The sequence below is a fragment of the Pelodiscus sinensis genome, chromosome 19, assembly GCF_052426305.1.
Source record: "Pelodiscus sinensis isolate ZL-2025 chromosome 19, ASM5242630v1, whole genome shotgun sequence".
NCBI classification, from domain to species: Eukaryota; Metazoa; Chordata; order Testudines; family Trionychidae; genus Pelodiscus; species Pelodiscus sinensis.
Window position 1 is genome coordinate 31,288,907 of NC_143070.1, and position 16,814 is coordinate 31,305,720.

General features: G+C 53.1%; 9 non-coding genes across 9 annotated transcripts; 4 read left to right on the forward strand and 5 right to left on the reverse strand.

Annotated features, from left to right (window-relative positions):
* Nucleotides 1–2,555: 2,555 nt before the first annotated feature.
* TRNAS-GCU (transfer RNA serine (anticodon GCU)) lies at nt 2,556–2,637 on the reverse strand. Its single transcript has one exon. It is a non-coding gene; the product is annotated as a tRNA-Ser (tRNA).
* A 1,164-nt stretch (nt 2,638–3,801) lies between these two features.
* Nucleotides 3,802–3,874, reverse strand: TRNAK-CUU (transfer RNA lysine (anticodon CUU)). Its single transcript has one exon. It is a non-coding gene; the product is annotated as a tRNA-Lys (tRNA).
* A 1,384-nt stretch (nt 3,875–5,258) lies between these two features.
* Nucleotides 5,259–5,331, forward strand: TRNAA-AGC (transfer RNA alanine (anticodon AGC)). Its single transcript has one exon. It is a non-coding gene; the product is annotated as a tRNA-Ala (tRNA).
* A 2,863-nt stretch (nt 5,332–8,194) lies between these two features.
* Nucleotides 8,195–8,268, forward strand: TRNAT-UGU (transfer RNA threonine (anticodon UGU)). The gene has a single exon. It is a non-coding gene; the product is annotated as a tRNA-Thr (tRNA).
* Nucleotides 8,269–9,879: 1,611 nt separating this feature from the next.
* TRNAS-AGA (transfer RNA serine (anticodon AGA)) lies at nt 9,880–9,961 on the reverse strand. Its single transcript has one exon. It is a non-coding gene; the product is annotated as a tRNA-Ser (tRNA).
* An 809-nt stretch (nt 9,962–10,770) lies between these two features.
* TRNAR-UCU (transfer RNA arginine (anticodon UCU)) lies at nt 10,771–10,843 on the forward strand. Its single transcript has one exon. It is a non-coding gene; the product is annotated as a tRNA-Arg (tRNA).
* A 2,034-nt stretch (nt 10,844–12,877) lies between these two features.
* Nucleotides 12,878–12,949, reverse strand: TRNAR-UCU (transfer RNA arginine (anticodon UCU)). The gene has a single exon. It is a non-coding gene; the product is annotated as a tRNA-Arg (tRNA).
* Nucleotides 12,950–13,989: 1,040 nt separating this feature from the next.
* On the forward strand, nt 13,990–14,063 carry TRNAM-CAU (transfer RNA methionine (anticodon CAU)). The gene has a single exon. It is a non-coding gene; the product is annotated as a tRNA-Met (tRNA).
* Nucleotides 14,064–16,618: 2,555 nt separating this feature from the next.
* On the reverse strand, nt 16,619–16,727 carry TRNAL-CAA (transfer RNA leucine (anticodon CAA)). Its single transcript has 2 exons — nt 16,690–16,727; nt 16,619–16,664 (listed from the first exon to the last, which is right to left on the reverse strand). It is a non-coding gene; the product is annotated as a tRNA-Leu (tRNA).
* Nucleotides 16,728–16,814: the final 87 nt, after the last annotated feature.

The window sequence follows — 16,814 nt, forward strand, 5'->3', positions numbered from 1 at the left end:
AGACAGAAGGCCAGTGCACATGGAGCCAGCGACCGTAGCAAGGGAGGCAGCTGCAGCACAATTCCAGGCATGGGGCACATTGAACAATTGTTTGAAATATTTTTAAAAGAAAAAATATGAAAAACTTTAGGCTCCATCTACACTGCAGGCTGCTTGCCCAAGAACTGTTTTGGGCAAGAGTTCTTGTGCAAGAGCACATCCACACTGCTGTGTGCTTTGGTACAAGAGGGCAGGGTAGCTCAGTTGTTTGAATGTTAGTTTGCTAAACCCAGGGTTGTGAATTCAATCCTTGAGGTAACCATTTAAGGATCTGGGGCAAATCTGTCAAGGATGGTTCTTGGAGCTTCTATGAGCACAAAGACAGAACCAGCTGACCTCTCACGGCTCCTTCCAGCTCTATGAGGTGATATATCTCCTTATAAAGAGCATCCATGGACACTCTCTTGTGCAAGAAAGCTCTAATGGCTATTTTAGCCATAGGGGTTTCTGGCGCAAAAAATCCCTCTTGCCTGTGCACACTGCCTTCTTGTGCAAGAGGGCTTATTCGTTATGGGGAGAGGAATAATTCTTGCACAAGAAGCCCTCTTTTCCAATGGTTTACTGTACATTTTCTTGTGCAAGAATGCACATGCAGGGTAAACACTCCGCTAGTTTTTGCACAAGAACGTCTAGTCTTGTGCAAAAAGCCCACAGCAGAGACCATAGGTGTGCAGTGTGAATAACCTCACAACAGCAAGCCCACCCCAGGAAGTCCCATGGAGATTTGAACGTAGCTTGCAGGATTCAAAGTCCTGAGTGCTGCCCCTTACACCATGAGACCAATATGGCTCAGTGCGTGTGGGGACCTGGGATATTCAGTTTTCCAGCTGGCCTCTGCACTTCTGGCTTCCCTCCTGCTGCTTCATCCCTCTGGCTACGACTACACGGCACATTGATTTTGGAATAAGCTGGTCTCGAATAGTGATTCCAAAATAGCTTATTTTGAACTAGCACGTCTACACTGCAGGGAAACCTCAGAATAGTCTGAGGCAGGCTCCTCAGTGTACACGAGCTACCTCGATTTAGAGCCCTAGGAAGAATAACTCAGAATGGCCCCGGAGAGGGGCTAGTTCAAACTGGCAGCAGTGGCGCATCTACACAGGCCTTATTTTAAAATAGCTAATTTGGAAAGGGCGTTATTCTTTGTAGAATGAGGTTTGCAGAAGTCGGAATAAGCCGTCTGATACTTCAGAAATTATTTCAAAATAACGGAATTGCTGTATAGACTCTTGCATTGTTGTTGTGGAATAATGGCCATTGTTCCAAAAGAACTTTTGTGTGTGGACAGAACCTGCACAGCCCAAGAAATGTGATTGGCAGCTCCTCCCCACAATCCTTTTGTCAATTGAAGTGCAGGGTTCTGAAGACATGGACCCAAGGTAACCACCTTGGTTGCTTTCTACTAAGGCCATGCTGGAGGGAAAAGAATGGCTCCTTTGAGTCAGAGTTGAACCAGCAACCTCAGGATCACTTGCCAAACAAACACGACAGTCCTCCGCTCTACCAGCTGAGCTATCGAAGGAGCCTGAGCAGCCTTGTTTTGTCCAGGTTGTCCCTTCTGCAAGTCTCGCGGCAACTGCTCCCCCAAGTAGATGGCATTGCTGGTGAGGGGCAGAGGAGCACAGGGGCTGTCACAGGTACTTCACATGCACACAGACCCCCTGAGTGAAACCTGAGCTAGATCCATCCATGTCTCAGCAAAAGGAAGAAAGCTGGGTTCTTCTCATGTGTCTTCTTTGTTCCAGAGTCTCTAGGGGTGTGGCACCGAAACCTATTGTGCTGGCCGTAATGTTTTCCTTTATTTAAAATGAAGTTTGATCAACTAACATGAGACAGTTCAAACGCTTAATCGTTTAATGATTTAAATTAAACTTTTCTCCCCAGCTGCAGCCCTAGCAAAATGCCTGGGGTGTGATTATGTCATTAGTGGCAAGTGTCCATTAGTAACCAAGAGTCCATGGAAAGGTTTGGGGAGGGCAGGGGCTCAGCAAAGGGGTGGGGTCTTGGAGAAGGGGCGGGATAGATCCTGGCTTGCCCTGACATTTAATAGTTGACCTTGGGGGCATGTGGCCCCCGAGCAGCCTCTGATGTTCCCTGTGTGAGCCCCAGAACCAGCCCTGAGTGACGGTGGCTGAGGGGGAGCAGCTCACACATGCCAAGGGGCTGGCCAGGGGCAGGACATGAGCCTGCAAGGCAGCAGTGACATCACAAGGAACTTTTTCAGCACCTCAGCTCATTGGCTGGGAGGCAGTGACCTCACAGAGGGTCCATGGCAACAGCCAGGTGGGACAGGCTGCAGGGCTGGGGCATCTCAGAGACCCCCATGGCCTGGCTGCCTGGAATCTCCTTTGTGAGGTTTCCCCTTGAGGGCAGAAGGGATTGAGGGTCCCATCAGGGAGTGTCTCTGTGGAGATTTCCCCTTTCCCCAGGCTGCAGTGGGAGGGGCTGGGGCAGGCAGGGCTGGCACTGAACTGAAGAGAGACCTAGGAGAAGCAAGAGGAAAGGCTGTGAACATCCGATGAGGATAGGATTCAAACCTATGCGTGCAGAGCACAATGGATTAGCAGTCCATCGCCTTAACCACTCGGCCACCTCATCTGAGCTATTGGGGTCTGTTACCAATTACCCAAAGCTATCACTGCCAGGAACCTTTGTGCCACTCGCTGGCTGGCCAGGGACACCCAGGGTAGGAAGGTTTTGGCTTTTCACAATGTTCCCTGGGCTGTTGTACAAAGCTCAGTGCTGGTAACAAACCCAAACAACCCTTGACTACATCTACACTGCAGGCTTCTTACACAAGAACTGTTTTGTGCAAGAGTTCTTGTGCAAAATGTCTTGTGCAAGAGCACGTCCACACTGCCATGTGCTTTTGTGCAAGAATGTCCGTGGCAGTGTGCACACTCTCTTGTGCAAGAAATCTCTGATGGCCATTTTAGCCATAGGGATTTCTTGCACAAAAAAACCCTGTTGCCCATTCATACTACCTTGTTGTGCAAGAGCTCTTGCACAAGAGGATTTATTCCTCATGGGGAGAGGAATAACTCTTGCCCAAGAAGCCCTTTTCCTTCATTTTGCTGTAAATTTACTTGCACAAGAACGCGAGTGCAGTGTAGATGCTCCTCAAGTTTATGCACAAGAACGGCCATTCTTGAGCAAGAAGCCTGCAGTGTCGACGTAGCCCCTGGGTGCCCAGAGAGAGGCTGTCTAGTCACAGTCTGGCTCGGCGCTCTCTGCAATGGGAAGATGTCCACAGAGCAGGCAGATGGCAGCAGCACACGGCTCTGGTGGGCCCAGCATCCAGAGGAGCGTTTCCGATATGAGTGTTTACTGACAGTGTCCGTCTCTGGTCTGATTTCACAGTGTGGTGAGACACTGGCACCTACAGCAGCATGGATGGGGTGGCTGGAGGGAGTGGCTGGCGGGCAGCCGGTAGGAGCAGTGGCAAGTGGCCAAGGGAGAGGGTGAGCCTCATTTGCATTTCTAATGAGTCACCATTGTTGTGGAAGAGGCTCTTGTGCCAGAAGGTGCAGGGGACAATCAGCGGGCGGAGGGTTATTTTTTCTCCCCCGCTGGGCTGATGTGGCTAGAACTGAGGAGAAGAAAATCCTCTTCCCTTCTCCTCAGAAGATGGAAATTGCAGTTGGTTCTCTCTTTGGTTCTACTAAAGCTGGACCCCAGGACTAGACTTTTTCTTTCTAAAACCTTGATGAGAACTGAGAGCCAATTGCTCACAGGCTGAGAATGTGAGTTAAGGAAGGGCACCGCCCAGCATGGGGCTTGAACCCATGACCCTGAAATTAAGAGTCTCATGCTCTATCAACTGAGCTAGCCAGGCTGTGTGAGAAAAGTTTCCTAATATCCCATCTCAGGGTAACAGGAGCCAAGTGTTCTCCACTGCCTGACTCAAGGCTCTTTCTTGCCCCTAATGTGCGGTTCTGGTCTGTGGAGAGGTTTGAACTCAAACCCCACTCCCGACACACCCACTTCTTTCCCCACAAGGAGCGGCCCCATTTCCATCTCTCCAGGGACAGGAGAAGGGCTCTGGCCTGTTCTCTGCAAAATGCTCAGCCTGTTTCATTTTCTGCAGGAACGAGTGGGATCCATGCGCCCTGTTCCCCAGTGAGAGGTATGTGTCCTCTTCCCCCCTTTCCACAGACACAGCAGGCCAGGGGGCTATGAGCCTCCAGAGGCCCCTTCCTACTTGGCCTCCCACAAAGCTGGGGTGAAAAGCTGCTAGACCCCAGAGGTAGCAGGATTCACTCCCATCTTCTCCTGCCCGTGCCCTGGTACTGAGGGGCCGGCCCCTTTCCTGCTGCCCCAACTCTTATTCCCACAATGCACTTTGTGCAGGGGCCATTGGTCTTTGTAAAAAGGTGCGTGGCTGGGAGCCAGGACTCAGGACCCTTCCCCCAATCCCCCCTCTGACCCGCTCACACTGTCAGGCTGCCTCCAGCACGGGCTGAGCTCAGGGGCCAGGTGGGTGACCTGCCCTGCAGCTGTGATGGCATCAGGCCCTTCCCGCCGGCCTGCTCAGTCTGGAGATGGAGCTCCAGTGGCCTCAGACACCCAGCAAGAGGAACAAAACTCTCTTTATTGAACCTCAGGTGATAGAAGCCAAAACACCTGAACCTTGTAACAACCACCTGAGTCTTAGTAGGTCCCACTGATATTTGAACTCAGATTGCAGGATTCAGACTCCTGAGTGCTGCCCCTTACACCATAGGACCTGTGGTGTGAAAGATCAGTGGGCACCTCTGACTCTCAGCTCTCAGGCTGGCCTCTGCTCTCCTGGCTCCCTCCAGCTGCTTCATCTCCCAGGACTCCCTGTAAGAAATGTGTCACTTTCACCCCTGGGAGCAGCTCAGCCAGGCAAAGGGGCTGCCTGGGGCAGGACATTAGCCCTGGAGGGCAGGGGTGGGTGTGGCAGTGACATCACAAGGGCCTTTTGCAGCCCCTCAGCTTATTGGCTAAAGGAGGTTGGGAGGTGATGACCTCACAGAGAGTCCATGACAATGGCCAGGTGGGACAGGCTGCAGGGCAGAGGAAACCTCAGAGGCCCCCCCCATCTCCCCCCATGGCTTTGCTGCAGGGAGTCTCCTTGAGAGTTGCCCTTGAGGCCTTTTCGGAGCCTTCTCCTTTCCCACGACTAACTGACCTAGATGACAGACGTCGCTGTGGAGAAGGCAAGAGTCTCCAAGAAGGCCTCTGTAAATGCAGCAGGGGAATTAGCTCAAGTGGTAGAGCGCTTGCTTAGCATGCGAGAGGCAGTGGGATCGATACCCACATTCTCCAACTGTGCCTCAGCTCTTGTCCCTTATTGTCACTGTCAGGGGCTCAGTGGCCCCCTTCCTCTTCCTACCTGCTCTCCCAAAAGAGACAGACCTGGCTCCCCTTTTTTTGCCACCAGCAATTGCCATGCTGCAAAGCAGAGAGTGGAGATATCAGGCTCTGTGGTGCAATGGAAAGCATATTGGACTTTTAAGCTGCAACAAAATACAGGACTATGTAGCACTTTAAAGACTAACAAGATGGTTTATTAGATGATGAGCTTTCGTGGGCCAGACCCACTTCCTCAGATCAAATAGTGGAAGAAAATTGTCACAACCATATATACCAAAGGACACACTTAGAAAAACCGAACACATATGAAAAGGACAAATCACATTTCAGAACAGAACGGGGATACCGGGTGAATCCTCTGCTCTGGTGGGAGCAGCAGCAGGGTGGGTGGGTGCCCGGGGCAGGGGCTCCCCATTCTCCCTGGGACAGAGGCCCCTGTGGAGGCCCTGTGGGGGGAGGGAGGGGCAGGCTGTGCTGGAAGAGGCTGGGGGTGGGCTGCTGAGTGACGTGAGGATTGAAGAACAAGTCCCAGAAGCCTGATGCTGAAACTGCCCCTCAATCTGGAGTTTCACACCCTGACAGATCAGAATAAAGTGTCCCAAAGGAGCTACAGCCCCACAGCCCATCCTAGGGATGGCTCAGCCAGTGGGTTAGAAGCACCAGGACACAGAGAAACTCAGGAGCTGCTCAGCGACAAGCACTGGCAAGAAGCAGAACAATTCCCTGAGCAGACGATTGGTTCTGGCTCATTTGCTGGGACTTAAGGAGAACAACAAAGTCCTGAGTCTCTTTCCTGTGACTGGCCCCTGCTCAGCCAATTAGAACTGGGACTAGAACTGGAAGGCTGTGTCTGCACTGGTGGGCTGTGTCTACACTGGTGGGTTATTGCGCAAGACGGGCCACACTGCCCAATCGCTCTTGTGCAAGAAGTTTTATAGTAAAGTGTAGTAAGAAAGGGCTTCTTGCCCAAGAGCTATGCTCTTTTCTAGCAGGTGTAAGTCTTCTTGCACAAGAGTTCAGGATAGTGGTTTCTTGCACAAAAGAGTGTCCACACTGCCATGGATGCTCTTGCACAAAAGCACAGCTCACGGACGTACTCTTGCACAAGAACCTGCCAGTGCAGATATAGCCCATGGGACCTTTGGAGATAAAGTACAGTCCCCTGCCTCACAGCAGGACTAAACAGCATCCACATCCAATGTCTCACCAAAGAAGGGAAGTTACCAAGAGCGGGGTTTGAACCCACACAGACAAACGTTTATTAGCTCTTAAGTCCAACACCTTAACCACTTGGCCATCCTGGTGGTGCTAGGAAAAGCACACATGAGAAAGGGCTTCCCACCGCGAGGGCGAGAGCCGCCACCTCCCCACAGCGAGGAGGGAAGCAGGGAAAAGGGAAACCAAACGAGACAAAACCCAACGTCCCCAGGGATTCCGAGGGACAGAGGCCTGGTGAGGAAAATATCCCCCCCCCCCCTTCACCCAGTGTTTTCCCTGCCTTGCTTTCGGCCAGCCCCCAGGGATCAGGCCAGTGTTTCCAGCCTTTGTGTTTATACCATGCACAGACAAACCATTCACAAACCTTTGCCAGACCGGTAACATTTTATTTACATATCACTGCGCATGCACAGACTGCACTGAGCGCCGCACCGGGCTAAAATCTACTCTCCATGGGCGGGTAAATTGCCCTAATTGCCGAGCCCTGAATATCTGCATACACATTATGCAAATAAGTGTAAATATCTGCAAACGCTGATCTGCTCACTCCCCCAACCTCGCATATGCTGGGAGCTGGCAGCAGTTTCCCTGGACCCAGGCTGGGATCAAAGCCATCTCTGCTGGGAGCAGCCCTGGGCCAGATCCTCCTCCTACAGTCCAGGGGGGCTGCTTTCTGGGGGAGGAGAGGGGGGTATCTCTTACCTGCCCCCGCAAGGGGCAGGGACTGGGCTGGGGGCACTGTCCTGGGAGAGGTTCCTACATCGCACCGGCCCTGCGGGAGATTCCCCCTCCTGGCAGGTGGCACTGGGGGAGCTCTGAGGCTCCAGGGCAAAGGCCTCCAGCCCCCCAGTCCCTGGGATTAGGAGGCCCTGGAACCAGGCCCCCTGGAGTAGCATTGTGGCCAGGGGGCTCTGACACACAACGGGGCTGGCCCCAGAGCCCAGGGCCTAAGCTTGCCCAGGCTCACGGCAAGGGGCTTTCTGTGGTGCCGGGCGGGGGAGGGAGGCCAGGCCCAGGCCGGTGGGAGAAGGGGCAGCGCCTGCCAGGGCAGCAAGGGGAGCTGCAGGGAGCGAGACGCGGCGTTTCTGCCTGGATCACTCAAGGGTCCTTCTGCGGGTGAAGCGCCTGTGACACCCCTTTGCTGCTGGGTTCCTCTGCCCCTCCCCTGGGAGACCATCCCCTTCGGAGGGCTCTTGCCCTGGCACTCGTCCAAGGGCCACCTGGGCAAAGCAGCCTGCCCCAGGCACCTTCCATAGCTTAGTTGGCAGAGCAGAGGCCTGTAGCGGGTGCTCGACAAATGTCCTTAGGTGGCTGATTCCAGCTGAGAGGAGAGATTCTTCTCCCTCCCCCTGGCTGCAGGCCCGGCCTTAGGACCAGGCGGCTGCCTTGGGTCTGTCCCTTTGGGGCCTGCTGCTACAATTGACAAAAAGGTTTTGGGTACCAGCTGCCAATCAAGTGTCTTAGGCTGCGCAGACCTTGAGTCATGGCAAGAGCTGGAGGGGAACAGGGAACGGCTGCACTTTGGAATGGGAAGGGGGTGTCTGGCACCATAAAGTAGAACAGTTTTAAAGTAGAACAGTTTAATGTTTTCAAGGAGGGCACCATGGCTTAGTTGGCTAAAGCGCCCGCCTAGTAAGCAGGAGATCCTGGGTTCAACTCCCAGTGGTGCCTTGTTGCCTGGTCAATGTGTCCTTTCTTCCCACTATTCTTCAACATGTATCTGGAGTTGGTTTTACCTTCAGTTGAGCTTGGTGGTGCCCTCACAGTGGGGGTAGGATAGTAGCAAAGAGCAGGAGGTGCCCTAGGGGTTTGATTTAGTGAGGTTTAGCTAGACTTGCTAAATCAAGTTCTGGAAGATGGATTGCAGCAGCCATCTCCACCTGAGTGAAGACTTAGCCTAATGGTGCAATTAGTTAGATCCCGACACTAACAGCCCCACTGCTGGTGACTCACAGAGGCTACATCTACACTAGAAGTTTTCGCCTTAAAAAATATGTTAATGAGGGATTCAATTGCATGAGTCATGATCTCATTTGCATATTTTCTGCCAATGGGATTGTTGTGCAAAAACAAGTAGTGTGAACATTTTTTTGCACAAAACCCTTTTTTTTCACAAGATTCTAATGCCCCCCCAAAAGAGGTATCCTGATCTTGCAGAAAATGGGGATTTTGCACAAAAAGAAAACTTCCATACCACTTGTTTTTGCACAGCAACTCCAGCACAAAATCAGTTTGCCAGAAAATATGCAAATAAGATCATGACTCATGCAAATGAGATCTTCATTAGCACCTTTTTTGCTGAGAAGATTCGTAGCATAGCCATAGCCAGAGATTCTGGTGCTGATCATGCAATAGAAGCACGTTATGTTTAAACAGCTGCCGTATGAATGTACTGGAAAGTCACAAGGATCAATGATCTGTGTGAAAGGCAGGTGGCCAGTAATTAGAGCCCCATGTATGTTGTGTGCACAAAGGAAGGTAGGAATGTGCACCAGGCAGTCTGTAACGGTGTTTAGTGTGTGTTTGTAACAGACTCCTGCCCATCTCCGGTAGATTTGGGCAACTCCTCCACCAATTGCAATACACACTAGGCCGTTCCTCCCCAGCTGGGTGTGGTTCTTGTTCTTCTGCACAGCACAGCCCGTGGAGACGAGGGACCTGCCATTGGGCTTCCAAATCACACCCTTGTCGAATGGATGGAAACAGAAACCAGACACACAGCGGGTTTGAGCTGGCTCCAGCTGAGGGACGGGTTTGCCTGGTTTATGTGCATTGGCACAGGACAGCAGTAAGGATTCGTATTCATTTATAGAATCCAAAAAATAGAAACCTAGAATGTAATGGAATTGGAGAGATAAATGTTTCCATTGAAAGATCAGTTGGATTTGAAGTAACGCTCATATAATCTGTAGTCTATCACTGAGCTACACTCCCCGAAGTTTGCACTGTTAGGAGTTGAGAAGGGAACAAGAGGTTTTTGTAGCCCACACACCCCTGGGCCTGTCTCCATCACTTCTGCCTTTGCAAGGTGAAAGGAGGCCGCTGGCCCCAGCATCTTTCTACCCAACCAGGGCTGGCTTTTGGGGAGGAGGAGGGGACAGTGGAGGGACTTGGTCCCCTGGCTGTGTCCATGGAGAGGTGGCTCTGCTGAAAGCCAGACTGGTTTTCCTATTGTTAGGCAGGACCCTGCAATCCATGTTTTCTCCTGCTTTTGTAGCTTCTGTTGCCTTCTGCAGGTGTCCCTTCTTGTCCTAGGAAGGGGTGTGGCCAAAACACAGGTCTTGCTGTGAGCAGGATTTGAACCTGTGCAGGGAAACCCTATTGGATTTCTAGTCCAAAGCCTTAACCACTTGGCCACCACAGCTCTAAGTAACAACAGGTCAGGGAAACTGGTAATTAAACCCAGTGCCCAGGCCTGACGTCATCTCAACCTCAGAATTCCCACAGCAAAGCATTTCACTGGTCATACAAAGGAGTCCTGGGTGCTCTGGTCTGAGGCTGGCTTAGAGGTGAGTTCAAGGGGAAACCTCACAAAGGAGATTCCAGGCAGCCAGGTCATGGGGGTCTCTGAGATTGCGGCTTTCCCACCTGGCTGTTGCCATGGACCCTCTGTGAGGTCACTGCCTCCCACCCAATGAGCCTATCCCACCTGGCTGTTGCCATGGTTGCTCTGTGACATCACTGCATCCCAGCCAATGAGCTGAGGTGCTGTAAAAGTTCCTTGTGATGTCACTGCTGCCTTGCAGGCTCATGTCCTGCCCCTGGCCAGCCCCTTGGCATGTGTGAGCTGCTCTCCCTCAGCCCCCGTCACTCAGGGCTGGTTCTGGGGCTCACACAGGGAACATCAGAGGCTGCTCAGGGGGCCACATTGCTAGGCCAGGGGCCCTCCTGTGGAGCTATGAGTGTTGCTGTCCCTGCTGTACAGACACGGCCATAGAGCCTCAGGAGGCTGCAGCGGTGGGAGACACTTCCCTGGTTTCGGGAGGGAGACGAGATGTCAAGTCCCATGACTTGGAGCCAGCTACAGATAGCCATGGAAAGCTGATTTTCAGAGGGGTGTGATCAGCCCTTCCTGTGTATCTGGCTTCTTCAAAGGGGCTTCATTAGGAGCTAAAAGTTGAAGAAGGGACATTTAGAAGGGCGAATTTCTTTCCCTGGTAGAGTTTTCTGTGTGCCCCAGTGGCCTAATGGACAAGGTACTGGCCTTCTAAGCCAGGGATTGTGGGTTCAAGTCCCACCTGGGGTGACAGTTTCTCTCATTAACAAAGAGTTTGCTATGCTTTTTGAAACAGTTAGCAAGGATGCTGCACAGTTGCTGTCTTCCTCTCTACAGAAGTTGTTCAGACCCCTCACTAGCCAATGCTGGTGTTTAGATGCAGCTCTGAGTGCTAAAAGCTCAGGTATCCATGGACAGAGTGAAGGGGCCCATTTTGCTCTAGAAGGCCCAGGAGTGACAGGCAGAGGGAGGTGGCTGTAGTAGAGCAGGGTCTGTCTGGAGACAAAGCGGAGCCTGAGGATAAGAAGGCCCCTGAGAGGCAGAGACTCCAGAGCTGTGGCAGGGGGCTAGTTATTTGGTCTGGCAAAAGGACAGAAAATCCCCAGGCCCTGAGCATGGTGCGGGCGAGGCCCATGGGGCAGTTTGCCTGGTGGGGCTTGGGGGGTGGAGAAGCTGTGAAGCTCTGTGAGTGGATAAGGTCCCTGGCTGAGCTACGCCACCGGCCGTGTGTGTGACTCATCCCCTTTTGTGTGTCTGTTGCGCTTCCAGCCTCTTTCCTCAGGCACGTTCATCCGGCAAAGACCCCCCCCCCCCCCCCCAGGGATCTTGTATCTTCCTTTGTGCAGCTCAGCCACAGACACCGGCAGGGCTGAAAGGAAATTGCTGCACTTTGGGAGTCAAAGGTGTTGTCTGGGACCACAGAGCAGTTTCACCCAGTAGTCTGAGGTGGGCATCATGGGGCAGTTGGTTAAAACACTTCACTTATAAACAGAAGAACCTGGGTTCAACTCCCAGTGGTGCCTTGTTGCATCCTTTGCTCACATTTTCCTCTTTCCTTCTGGGACACAGAAGAGGCCTCCCTGGCCACCCATGGAACTGCTGGGCTGATCCAGTGTCTGAAAGGGGCTGCGGCTGCTGCTGACAGGGAAGAAGCTGGGAGGCAAGGTGCTGGCAGCAAGAGATTCCAGCTGCCTCTTTGCCCTGGGTCTCAGTGCACCATGCCAGCCGCCAGCCACCTTGACCAAACCTCAAATCAGCTGGACAAGCCAGCCCACGTCACAGTGAGTCGCTTGTGGCCCTGTCAGAGAAGAGCCATTGGCAGCTGCAGAGACATCCCTTCAGCTGCCAGACACGCCTTTCTAAAAGGGCCATTTGTAAGCTGCATTTGGTTGGCTGGCTAGCTCAGTTGGTTAGTGCATGGAGCTAATAATGCCAAGATCATGGGCTCAAGCCCTGTGATGACCCCAGATATGTTTGCTGTGGTGACTGTTCTACCCCTGCCCCTCTCCTTTAGCTGCCTGCTATGGACAGGGAAACAGAAATATGCAAAAGACTGTGAGCTCCTCAGGAAACAGGCCAGAAAACTGGTAGGAGGGAGGCTCCAGCCTGCACAGCCCCAGTGGCTGAAAGGGCCTTGGCCTGGCTGGCTTTCCCCAATAGCAGGGAAAACTCTTTTCTTCCCTCTATTGGGGGACTACTCATGGGCCTGCTGGCTCAGCTGTTTAGAGCTTAATGCTAATAATGCCCAGGTCACAGGTACAAGCCCCATGAAGACCCCACAACAGCCAAATTAGTTTTGTTTGAGCTGCTCCCCACGAAAAGCGGTGAGAGGGAGCCCTTGGCTGTGGGACCCACTTGTGCCTGTTGTTCAGGGTTAAATAAGTTCTCCCCCAGGAGGTCGCCTGTTCCCTTCCCACCTTGCATTGGCTGGGAATCAAATCAAGCAAGGGGCAGCAAACGTCAGGCACTGTCATTGCCTGGGCCACAGATAAAGACCCTCCTGGAGCAGTCCATGCAGAGGAATGTGGACATTTTTGGCCAAATGGCCAATGGTCTAGCAAAGAAAGGTCATTGCCCTCCTAATCCCACATCCTAGACCAAGTCAGAGCCAAGGTCAAGGAATTGCAGCAGAGGTATGTGAGGGAGGAACCGCATTACTGTGTATGCTCTCCGAGAGGATGAAGAGGGGTGAGAGGCAGCCCTCAGCTGCAGGACCCATTTGTGCCTGTTTTTCAGAGTTCAAGTAAAACCTCAGTAAGGAGATTTGATGCTCCCTCTTTACATTGCATTGGCTGGGAATTGAACCCAGGTCAACTGCTTAGAAGGCAGCTATGCTCACCACTATACCACCAATGCCTGCCTGCCAAGCTGCTGGGAAAATTAGTGAGAGAAGCCCACGTCTGCCATGAGGCTGGCCAGAGGCAAGAGGGTGCCTGTGTGGTTTGGGTAAAGCAGAACTTCTTGGACATTAGGCACAGACCAGGAGTGGTGACGCTGGGGTAGTGGCTGCCCTGAACTCTCCGTGGTGTGAGGAGCCGGGTGGGAGAGGAGTCCCAGAGGTTGTTGGGTGGGAGAGTTGAGTTTATCAGACTTTGGGCTAAGCTCTAGAGCAGCCAAGGGAGAGGTGGGGAAGTGACTTCTGGATACTCTTTGTGGCCCAGGGATGCGGTTGCTCTGTGAGGTCACCTCCAGTTTCCCCTCTTCTGTTTCTTTTCAGCTCCCTGCAAACTGCCTCCCAGGTGTGGGTGAGGCTGAGTGTGTGTCCATCTCCACCTGAGGCCAAGTGTTCGCATGTTTCATATCTAAGGAACCATCCTCCCCCCTTTTTCCCTGCCAGTCCTTCCTGAGCGAGCTGAACCCTTCTGTGCCAAAATTCCAGTCTTGTATTATCCCACCAAGTCCCTGTGATACCAACTTCTTCCTGCTCATTACTGATAGTCCTGTGTGTCTATACCAGCATCTAAGACACAGATTAGATTTTGTTTCCCAGTGGTCCCGCGTCCCTCCTTTATCTCTGCTGTTACAGCCCCTGCTCTCTCCCATTTCTGGCCCATCCCCCAGGTGTCCATGTTGTTCACTTACCTCTGGGCTTTGGGCACCTGCCTCCATCAAACCTAGTTTAAAGCCTCCTCACTAGGTTAGCCAGTCGGCACCCAAATACTCTTCCCTTCCTCGACAGGTGAACCCCGTCCCTGCTGAGCAGCCCTTCCTGCAACGGCATCCCATGGGCAAGGAATCCAAAGCCCCCTGCCCACGGAGCTGTAGCTTTCTGTGCCCAGGGGGCCAGACATGGCCTGGGCTCTATGGCTGGAGGGAAATGGGGAATGGCTACATTTTGGGAGTCAAAAGTGTTGTCTGGAAACATAAAGAGCCATTTTAAAGAAACCTTGGAGGAGGGCACCATGGCTTAGTTGGCTAAAGCACCTGCCTCATAAACAGGAGATCCTGGGTTCAAGTCCCAGTGGTGCCTTGTGGCCTTTGCTCACATTTTCCTATGCCCTGCTGGGACACAGAAATGGCCACCCATGGAACTGCTGGTTCAGGAAAAGGCTGGTTGAGAAGAAGGAAACCACAAGCCTGGAGCCCCTGCAGAGGCTTCTGGCACTGGCAAGTCAGGGCTCTTGCTGCAATTGCTGGGACTGCAGAGCCAGTGCCAAGTGCCCTTGTGGTTCCCTGGGGGTGTCAGCACCTAGAGAGCCTGAGGGTGCAACCTCTGCAGCTCCTGCAGCCATGGAGAGTCAGGGTCTGTGGGCATCAGGTGCTTCTCACCTGTCAGGGAGAAACCTCTTGGGGCTTGTGGTTTCCTTCTTCCCCACACACCTCTCCACTCAGCCTTTTCCTGAGCCAGCAGTTCCATGGGTGGCCAGGGGAGGCCTCTTCTGTGTCCCGGAGGGGCATAAGTAACTGAACTGAGGAGCTGTTGTTTATTTGGCAAGCGCTTTAACCAGCTAAGCCACGGTGCCCTACTCAGATCCACCTCTAAACTGTTCTACTGTATGGTCCCAGACAACACCATTGTCTCGCAAAGTTCAGCCATTCCCCATTTCCCTCCTGCCTTCCCACCCTGGTGGTGTCTGGCTCCCTGGGCACAGAAGGCTACAGCTCAGTGGGCAGAGGCTCTAACATGCACGTTTCCCCCAGCCGCTGGCAACTGTGGAGTTGCCTTTGAGGTTTTGCAAGGTTTGGGGAGGGCAAAATGGAGCAAACTTTGATTTTCTGGCTTGTAAACCCCTTGGCCTCAGGGTTTAGGTTGGAGTCCCCAGGCCTGGCCTCCTTCAGTTTGGTCCCTTCCTGAGGGCACAAAATAGACAACAGAGAATTCCTTTGCCCTGCAGCAATCTCTGTTGGCCAAAGGGTTAGCAACCGAATATTTGCCCAAGCTTAAGTGCAGTAGCAGAAAATACTACTGAGTGTGTTTCTGTGGTGTAGGGGTTATCCCATTTGCCTAGCATGCAAAAGGTCCCTAGTTCAAAGCCAGGCAGAAACACAGGGTCTCCTCTTATTGTGCGTGCCCACAAGGCAGTTCCAGGGCCTGCCACCTGGTGCAGGGTTTGGCAGCATGTGTGCTGGTTTTCAGGAGCATGTGGGAGACAGCTAAACAGGTTAAGCTGAGATAGGAGGATGCTGGGCTGGGTCTGAGACTTCTCGGTGGTGCCTTGCCTGACACCAGGTCATTGCAGCCACACAGTGGAGGGCTCACCCTGGAAGTGCCACTACTGTGCCTGTTCACCTTTGGGGCAGTGTGGCTGTCACCTTTGGTGCAAGTGGAGACAAAGCCACATAATGTCCTGCCTCATGCCCAGACCCCAGCCACCCCGTTCCCCTGGCTTTCTTCTCACCCAGCACCCCCAGCTTCCTTTGACACCCTCCCTTGTTCCTTCTTCCCCACCCTGCCCCTTCATCCACATTCCTTCTGCACCCTTTCTCCTGGCCACGCACGGCTCCTTGTTGCTTCTCAAGCCAGGCCCTGCAAGGAGCCACCAGGGCAGGAACCAGCCCTTGGAGCTCAGCTTGCACCGGATCTGGTAGTTTCCCACCACATCTCACCTGGGAAGAGGTGACTTGTTCTCCTTCCTTCTGATCTTACGTCTCCGTTCCCTCCAAAGGACTCCGCTGCCTCAGGACCCGCCTCCTCAGGGCGCTGCCCCTCTGCCACTGGGCTGGGAGTGGGAGACTGCACAGTCTCTGCACTTGGGCTGAGAAGTCTCACGGGGATTCGTCTGTTGACAGCGTTAGTCAGCCCGATGGCCAGCCGGATCCATTCCGTAGCGCTGCCCGAGAGGAGCTTTACAGGTGCCCAGTGTCCACTGGTATTTTCTGGGGCTCTGTGTAGGGGTTGGGCTTGGCCATCTTTTCCACGGGAAATACCTCTTCTTTGGAACAGCAGCTCCCAGGAGTTCATGGAACTTCTTCTTCTCAGCTTGGGAAAGGGACGACTCAGGGGGGATGGGAAAGATATTTGTGCTGTGAAAACAGCAGGGCCCCCAGGGAAACTGGTAAATAATCCCAGTGCCCAGGCCTGATGTTACCTGCCCCCACACAATTCACATGGCAAACCTGGCTCTCAGAGCATAAGGGGGGTTTGGGGGCTCATTGCTGGGCCATGGGGTGAAGCAGCAAACCAGCCTCCTCCTGTGGGGCCTGTGAGTGTTGTTGAATGTGGGCCCCTGCACCTGGGGAAAGGCAAACAAAAGGTCTGGGGGCCACACAGAGACCCCGCTGGGCTGAGCAGGAAGTGGCTGGGACTTTGCTTTGTCTTTGCCTGTGGGCTTGTCTGTCTGCAGCCTGGAAACCTCCTGGCTCCTCAGACCACTGGTCTGGATGGAGCGTTACAGACGTCGGAATAATGGAATTGCTGTGTAGACACTCCCATTCTTATTGCAGTGTAATGGCCGTTATTCCCAAGGAACGCTTTTGTTTAGATGCAGCCTCAGAGAAATGCTTTCATGAACATGTGGGAGGAGCAAGGGCTCCTACAATGTCAGGAGAAATGAGGCCACCTCTCTAGACATAAAGCAGATGATGTGTCAGGAGTGGGATTTGAACCCACACCTCCATTTGGAGACCAGAACACCCAACTAAGGAAAAGACAAGTCCTTGAGTCTGGCGCCTTAGACCACTCAGCCATCCTGACATCTATACAGTCACCTCCAATGGCAGTTTTCTTACATGTGTGAGTTGCTCGGGAGGCGGCGGGAGCACCTCTCTTTCCCCATCTAAC